Raw genomic sequence first — 9,391 nt, forward strand, 5'->3', positions numbered from 1 at the left:
TCTGTCTGTCTGTAATTGCTAGATTTTAATATGAGCACAGAAGTCATTTAGGCTTGTAATTTTGTTGCAGTTCTGTGGCAATAGGTTTCAGTTTATTTTATTGTTGCATTTTTTCTCTGATCACTGTCAAAATAAATTAAGTACATTAACTTTGAGTCGGCAATCATTATTCATATGCCCAACTGTTTAAATAGCCTCTAAATTAATGTTGGGCAAACGAGGACATAAATTAGGTTAGAATTCTGCATGTATTCTATATTCTAGAATAATTATTAAAAGCAAAAATTACCAACTGATTACCAACAAACAACTATTGATCCACGACGTTGCCACAACGTTGTCATGATGGACTGGCACTGTTCCAAAGTTACGCTGTGGCAATGAATCCAGGAATTTAACTTTTCCGGTTGTCACAACATAATCAGTTACATTGCCACGATGAAAGTTTGGTCATCAAATTACAGTGCAGTTAGGAAATGGCCACATCATTTGGCTAGCTGGGATTACAAAATGACTGAATTTGCTGTGGCTTTTCTCAAATTTTGCGATGCAATTTGCTGCATTTTTTTGGGTTGTTTTGCAGTGAAAACTCACAAATCATCATTATACACATCTGTAATTGTGTTAATTACATTGTAAATGCAATTACATGTTCAGTTGAAGTCAGAAGTTTACATACACCTTACCCAAATACATTTAAACTCAGTTTTTCACAATTCCTGACATTTAATCGTAGAGAGCGTTCCCTCTCTTAGGTCAGTTAGGATCACTACTTTATTTTAAGAATGTGAAATGTCACAATAATAGTAGAGAGAATTATTTATTTCAGCTTTTATTTCTTTCATCACATTCCCAGTGGGTCAGAAGTTTACATACGATTTGTTAGTTTTTGGTAGTATTGCCTTTAAATTGTTTAACTTGGGTCAAACGTTTCGGGTAGCCTTCCACAAGTTTCTCACAATAAGTTGCTGGAATTTTGGCCTATTCCTCCAGACAGAACTTGTGTAAAAACTGGAGTCAAGTTTGTAGGCCTCCTTGCTCGCACATGCTTTTTCAGTTTTGCCCACATATTTTCTATTAGATTGAGGTCAGGGCTTTATGATGGCCACTCCAATACCTTGACTTTGTTATCCTGTTATCCAAGCCATTTTGCCACAACATTGGAAGTATGCTTGGGGTCATTGTCCATTTGGAAGACCCATTTGCGACCAAGTTTTAACTTCATGGCTGATGTCTTGAGATGTTGTTTCAATATATCCACATAATTTTCCTTCCTCATAATGCTATCTATTTTGTGAAGTGCACCAGTCCCTGCTGCAGCAAAGCACCCTCACAACATGATGCTGCCACCCCCATGCTTCACGGCTGGGATGGTGTTCTTTGGTTTGCAAGCCTCACCCTTTTTCCTCCAAACATAACTATGGTTATTATGGCCAAAAAGTTCCATTTTTGTTTCATTAGACCAGAGGAAATGTATCCAAAAAGTAAGATCTTTGTCCCCATGTGCACTTGCAAACTGTAGTCTGGCTTTTTTATGGTGGTTTTGGAGCATTGGCTTCTTTCTTGTTGAGTAGCCTTTCAGGTTATGTTGATATATTATGTCTACCTGTTTCCTCCAGCATCTTCACAAGGTCCTTTGCTGTTGTTCTGGGACTGATTTGCACTTTTCGCACCAAATTACATTCATCTCAAGGAGACAGAATGTGTCTCCTTCCTGAGCGGTATGATGGCTGCATGGTCCCATGGTGTTTATACTTGCACACTATTGTTTGTACAGATGAACGTGGTACCCTCAGGCGTTTGGAAATTGCACCCAAGGATGAACCAGACGTGTGGAGGTCCACATGTTTTTTTCTGAGGTCTTGGCTGATTTCTTTTGATTTTCCCATGATGTCAATCAAAGAGGCACTGAGTTTGAAGGTAGGCCTTAAAATAGATCCACAGGTACACCTCCAATTCAGTACACCTCCTATCAGAAGCTAATTGCCTAAAGGCTTGACTTCATTTTCTGGAATTTTCCAAGCTGCTTAAAGGCACAGTTAACTCAGCGTATGTAAACTTCTGACCCACTGGAATTGGGATATAGTCAATTAAAAGTGAATCAATCTGTCTGTAAAGAATTTTTGGAAAAATTACTTGTGTCATGCACAAAGTAGATGTCCTAATTGACTTGCCAAAACTATAGTTTGTTAATATTAAATTAAAAAATAATTAATTTTTTTTTTAATGACTTCAACCTAAGTGTATGTAAACTTCTGACTTCAACTGTAAATATTTTAGTGCATAATAACTGAATATGCAGTTAGCAACCAAAAAAATTTAAATAATAAAAAATTAAAATGCACACACAGAAAAAAAACATACATTTAGGTGAAACCTGTGGGTAGTGGAAGACCCTTAATTATTTTTGTATTAAAATGTTCTGCCTCAGAGAATGCAAGAAAACATTTCTAAGGTTAAAATAGACATATAATAAATCTGTAAACTAAAAACACAAATGAGGATTCAATAATTAGGCCTGTTGCCATTATTAAATTGTCTGATATTTAAATATGATATATGGCCATATACGAACAAATACAATTAGAGTTCATATATTTGAGCATTTATGTACTCATTTAAATTCCACAAGTGTGATTCCACATGTGTAAACATGTTACATATAAGAAAATTGTCATTTTTGTCATATTATGTATATTACATATATCTATATAATTGACATTTTTTTATTTAAAATTGACATTTACTTTCAGCATACAAGTGCCATTTTCAGATTCGTAGCCTACTGTATTAATAGCACTTCAAATTCGAATCACATTTTATTATACAAGTAATAGGGATTTTAAGTGAATGTTAGGGATTCTTTGTATAAACGCGTGTTTTTGTGTCTCATTCACAGCACGCAGGGTAAAGATTAAACGCTAGCTGCGATGTGTGTGTGCTGTCTGCGGTCCCGCAAATGTTTAGAAGGATTTTGATAGTGAATGCACAACATGGAGGAGATGCAACACTGTTACTATGGAGATGATACAATAGCTGCTGTGCATTTGGATATGTTGCGACTGCTTCAGGCTTTTCAAGCATTTGTTTTGCCGGAAAGCGATGGGATTCCCTCAGATTTACGTTTTTTTGTTTTTTTTTTTGTTTGCAGGAATGATAAAAAATGCAAGCTACCTCAAATAATGTGGAGATTTGTTGAATTTGCAAGATCGCAAAATCGGTCATGTCTAGAAAGTATCCCTCTTTCGTCAACTTCTCGCACATGTGCAGTCTGTTATGTATAGTCTAAGTATGTGTAACTGTGTTCATCAGTTAACTGTGTTTATCAAAAGAACAACACAGAAATTAAAGATCAGTTTAAGATGGCTAGCAAAATAACAACGGCATGCTCATGATACACGCCGTTTGAAGTAAGCAACGATGAGCACTAGTAAAAGATTATTTTAAATGGTCTGTGTAACAGGGTTTAAAATGGGCAAGGAGGAGGCGGGAACCGGCTGAACAGTCTCTCTCTCTCTCCCGAACTGCCGCATCCGGCTCGGCTTTATCCCTCTCCTCTGCTGATTAGCACGATTGGGGGCCGGCCGTGCGCACTAACGGCCTGGCCCCGCCCTCCTTCTCGTCACAGCCTGCTTTAAGAAAAAAAGTAATTCATGATGACCAATTCAAGTTCTAAAATAAATATTTAACATAATACATTTGATAACTTAATCTCTATGTATGCTATTGTCAGTCATGAGATATTGTAAGTCAGTGGAGAAGTACATCAATCAGTTCCAGTAAAAGGAGTCTGACTGGGTGGTCTAGGATATCAAGGATCCCTTCACAATTTTCCTACAGTAGTATCTTGACACTATTCTAAATAATTTTGAAGCGATCTGGGTAAATGTAAGAGGACTATTTCAAAGTCTGTTTTAAGTGCCACACTTTCTGCTGCCAGTTGGTGGCGCTATGACAGTGACCCACAATAGCCACATCCTTGTGATCATCTCCCATTACCAAACATGCAGCTCAATAGACCTTTTTCACAGACTGTGATGGCGCGTTTCCACCTTATTTATCAGCATAAAATCTCGCATTTTTTAAATATATATTATATATTTTTTTTAAATATTGAGTGTAAATTTATAACATTATGCTTTGTGTTATGTTACCCTGGAATTAGTTTAAAAAAATGAATTACCACAGCTGCGAGGGGGTTTCTATTGCAGCTGCTGAGAGAGTGACAGTAAATTTGGCATCTTCTCCCAATTTACTGTCTTAATCCACCATTCTCTATTTTTTTTCCTCTTCTGGAAAGTCATTCAAACGTAATAGTGGATTTCTTCTTTTGGTCTTGGAGCAAATGGGTAAGTGAAAATAATATTTGCTGTGATCTCCCATTCACTCCACTCCCATTCACCGCTGTCGAAGTTTACCCTGCAAATGTTTACTTCCGCATTCCAAAACCCTGAGTGTGAAATTTTTATCTAAATCACACACTGCACGCAGAAGATATGCAAGTACTATTTTAAAGTCTCTATAGCTGTCTCCCAAAATAGTCACATCCATGTGTTTAGCCCCCAAGACTAAACATACAACTAAATTTTGATGTAAATCACACATTGCACACAGAAGATATGAGACACTTCCTGTTTCCCATTTTCACCATTAATTTAATGCCTCGCCATGACAACACCGTTCAATATATAAAAAATCTGTTCACAATTTAGCATCATCAATGTCTTGGCATAATGTTGTCTAAATGTGGTGACAGTTTCAAGAATCCCCTAGAAAGAGTATTTAAAAGTTCAGAGACTGCAATATAAAAAAATCCAAAATGGCCAACTTCTTGTTGAGCGGACCTAATGACTATAATTATGAAAGCTTGATGAGAACTATATACCTACCAATTTGATGACTGTAGGTGAAAATGGGGGTGCTACAGAGGCCGTCTTACACACCCATTTTAAACCTGTTAACTGTCACTGGCCAACAGGTGGGCCGTTTGATTGTGGCTAAAAAACAAATGCTTTGTTTTATATAAAAAAAATGTAATCAGTGTTCACATACTTGGTATCAAATTACATTTAAAAACTCAACTTTCATCTTCTGCAGTCTATTTTGCAATTAGAACATTACAGTGAAAACATATTTTAAATTGTTAAAAGAGTGCATTTTTAAAACTTGCGACATGTGAGCGACAGTAGGCTACTTATGTTTCACATTCTCTGCTTATGATTCAATCCAATGATTGAAGAAAAACAGCATGCATTTCATTAGGCTTGTTTGAGATGGGCAAGTTCTGTGCAGAACCGATCAACGGTGATCACTGACATGTGCATGCCGGTTAGAAATCTGTCCGACTTGCTGTGATATCATGACCACGTATGTCAAAAATACTCCTGCGAGAGCGAGGTGGCCGCAGTTGTAGCAGGCAGGTGGCACAGAAATATGATACATATCACATATCCCATACAGAGGTTGCACTGTCATAGTGTTGGGAATATTCACATATAATTTATACACATAAAAACATGATATTATAGATACAAATCTAACATTTCAGATGATAACGAAACATCATGGTTGTTTAAGCCAATGAGCATTAAGCTGTGTCGTCAGCCAGTCATTTCCCATCGTGCTTGCAGTTCGCACAACTCGGAAAAACTGCGGCCACCTCGCAACAAAGAGCAATGTTTTGTTACAGAGCCACAGTGTTTACACTTTTGGGGGTATAAACCCCAATATGAATTACTTTGTCGTCTCTGTATTTTAAGCTGGGATCCGAAAAAGTATTTTAACATCGAAAAAATTACATCAGCATCTACTCCAAAATCACAGATCCTATCCTTTTATACAACGCTCTGTTTTGCCATTTAGATAGCAAGGGATTCTCTGCAGTTCTCATATCAAGATCTAAATAATTGATCCCCAATTCCATCCACCAGTGTCTTGTCTCTGGGTTTGGTCAATAGTAAAGGTCTCTCTGCTTAATCCCCCACTTTCCAAAATCTTTTTTGGACGAATGTGGAGCTAAGTATTGTATCTCTAAATATATTCTTCTGTTTAAAGAGTAAAGTGTATACTTTCTTTGGCAACAAATGGAATAGAAAAAAAAAGGTTTCCTGAACACTCTCCACACCCTTTTTTTGGTTGATAAACAGACAGTCTTATAATATTCTACATATGTCAGTCAAAAGATTTATTTCACTGTTTTTTGTGAGGTGTTAATTGTTGCCACATCTCAGCATGTAAATTAAACTGCTATGTGAAATTTATTTTAAATAATGTTGAAAAAGCAGTCATTAGCCAAAAAAAAAAATAAAAAAAATTCAAGTGGCAAATTGGTCGTTGACTGTCTGAAACCCCTGTTTTCAGTCAATCAAGCAAATTTGGAGCGGTTGTCGATGGCGAAACAATGTTTCAGCATAATGGTTATTAACATTTTAATGAAGTTTTTGCTCTGTGGGTTTTCATTTGATGACTCTGTTTGACTTCTTTTGTCGGGGTTGTGACAGATGCTCTTTAATGGAAGTGCTGTACCTGCTGCGTCCTTCTAAACACTCCAACATCAAATGCACCTGCCTGATGGTACCAGCCTCTCAGATCAGCAGAGTGACTAAACAGATGAGCGATCTTTACTTTATTTCCATGTTCATTTGAACGCTGTGCTGAGACCGACACTGTGATAATGATAAAGTGGACAGGTCTCACTCGCTATCCCTTTGCCTCTTTGTAATTGGTCAAAGTGTGGAAAGCCTCAGACGGTTTTATCTCTGAGCACTTTTGCAGGATGAACAAATCTGATTACTGTCAGGCCAGCTTTTCAGATGCTGGGAGACTCCATTAGAACAGACTGAGAGAGAGAAGCAATGGGTGAGGGAGAAAAAAAAAAACGAATTAGGTGTCTTTGACAGTGGCTGTTACTTTACTGATCACCTGTCCAGCTACCTAATGACAAACACGATATACTGTAAAACATTGGTTCTCAACCGGTGGATTGTAGGTCTGTTTTGATCGGGTAATGGACAGCTGAGAAAAAGCAATGCTAAATGCTAATAATAAAATGCAGCCAACCATATAACCATGCATACCCTAGTTAGATTGCATATAGTTAAATAGGGTTATAAACTTTTAAAATGGAGGAGAACATACTTCTCATATCTTTTTTTGATGTAAAAAAAGGCTGTATGTCCAATCAAACTTTGTATTTACAGCATGGGATTTTGCTGCCTTTTTCTCTCGAGATGCTATACAAATTAGGTAGATGCCAACATGGACAGTTTGCTTGACATCCTCAAAAACCATGATCAAAACTATGCAAGGTAAACAATAAATATGACCCAGACTACATTACATACGGGTTCACTTGTAGTGAGCATGAACATGGTTTGTGCTGTCCACAATGTATTACGTGGGTTGAATTATTTCCTGACACGAGCATGAATCCATCGAAATTCAAGATACATTTAGAAACCAAAATTATGTGCTGTCAGTCGATTAAATATTTTAAGTAATTAATTGTATTGTTTTTCATAGTTAATCGCAGATTGTAAAAGTTATTTGACTCTATATACTGTATAATGTCTTTTCCGTTCAAATAGTTCCTTCTTAGAAGAACTAGTAAATGTTAAAACAAAACAACAGAAGATAGAAATTCACTCAAATAGCAACAATTCAAGTAACATTAAATGTTTCCCAATGTCTAAGTGGGAGTTTGACTATTTTAAAGAACTAGTCTCCATAGGTTGAGTATTCATTGCAATGAGCATTTCATCTCTTAAACCCACATCCTCCACAATATTTTTTGTGGCTATTTACTTTACTACAGCAATCGTGAAGTTGCATTCACAAGATTTGTGCCATTTTAAACTCCACATTAAAAGCGCTGCAGAAAACGTTTTGTTATGTTCTGAGAGCTTGTTTTGTTCAAACAATAAGGTTAAGCGGTCCTTTCTCTGTCACTTGATCATTGTCCTTTGTCTGCCACCGTAGTGCCACTATGACTTATGGGACTTAAAATGGTTTCTTGGACCACAAGTCACCATCTGATGCATCCTCGAAATTCGGCCTGTTCAAGAACACATCCAGCTAATTTTATGTGTTATTGAAGATTGGAATTGAACTTCAGCAGTAAATGATGACGTCGAAGGAGTCCACAAGAATGTAAGAACACAAAGGAACACACATTGAGAAACTTTGCAAATTTTCCACCCTATAGACTATTTCAAGGACGTAAACAATAACAAAGGAATCAGAACGATACTGCGCATGTCTGGCCCTGAAGCATTTCCGTAACGGCAACCCAGAAATGTGAAAATAAAATGACTAGCATGTCCTTTTAGAGTCTAGCTAAAACAGAACAAACAAGATATTTGCGAAAACTGAAAATAAACAATGAGGTGTAATTACCAGATCCTTTAAATAAGTTCTCAAAGAACATCAAACTTTTATCTGAAGTGAGTTATCCAGATGTGTTTTTGATACTGAGCGTGTCTACGCAAGAGAGGTGATGAAATGCTATAGTAGTTTAGATGCTCACAGTTAGTTCCTCAGTGGGGAGATCGGGAATATTGGATCACTCCTGTTACAATCAATGAAGCCATTCAATAAAGCTGTCTGCATGACCTGCGGACAAGGTTGTCTCTTTCTTCTGGATAAAAGTGTATGCTGAATGACTAAATGTAAAAGCAAATGACTTGCGAGCTTTATTCATTATAATGAGAGCGATTTTCAGAGCCCTACCTCTTAAACTTCGTTCACCTACCAGAGATAAGATTGTGTGTAACAGTTGTTATTACTGCACTTATCCATTCAGTCGACCCTCTTCACTGAAGCGGTTCATGTGTCCGTTTGTCATAGCTTTTTCGAAGATCTGCCCTATTCCCTTTCGAAGACTTTGCCATCTACTGTGAGAGCTTTGAAAGGCTAAAAGGTGTGATGGCTAAAAAAAAAGGGGTCATTCAGAGCTAATTTTTTATGTCATTTTAATTTGAAATTCATTTTGAAGCGATCTTACAGCATGGCTATCATGATTGTTTTCCTTTCGAAGTGCCCTTTGGAGAGTGATTTATCCCATTTGGAACGCAGTCTGAGTTTGACAATTAGCAGGAAATGTTTAAGGAACAAAAAGAAATCACTTCCTTAAACCATCTTGAACAGTGTTCAGAACTCACACAGAGCTGAATAAAATGTCAGAATCTAATGTGAAAACTGGTAAATGCATTAACTGTTTTAAAGAAAAATGTACGCATTAAACATTTTTAATTAATTGCATGCGTTAACATGAAAGCTATAAAAATTATACACTTTTAATTTCCACTATATCTATGTCATGTTAACAGTTAACATTGCATAACATGCATATTATTGGGCCTTTACTGTTCATGGTAATATTAATAAATTCCAA

Source organism: Myxocyprinus asiaticus, chromosome 38 (genome assembly GCF_019703515.2).
Source record: "Myxocyprinus asiaticus isolate MX2 ecotype Aquarium Trade chromosome 38, UBuf_Myxa_2, whole genome shotgun sequence".
Taxonomy (NCBI): Eukaryota; Metazoa; Chordata; class Actinopteri; order Cypriniformes; family Catostomidae; genus Myxocyprinus; species Myxocyprinus asiaticus.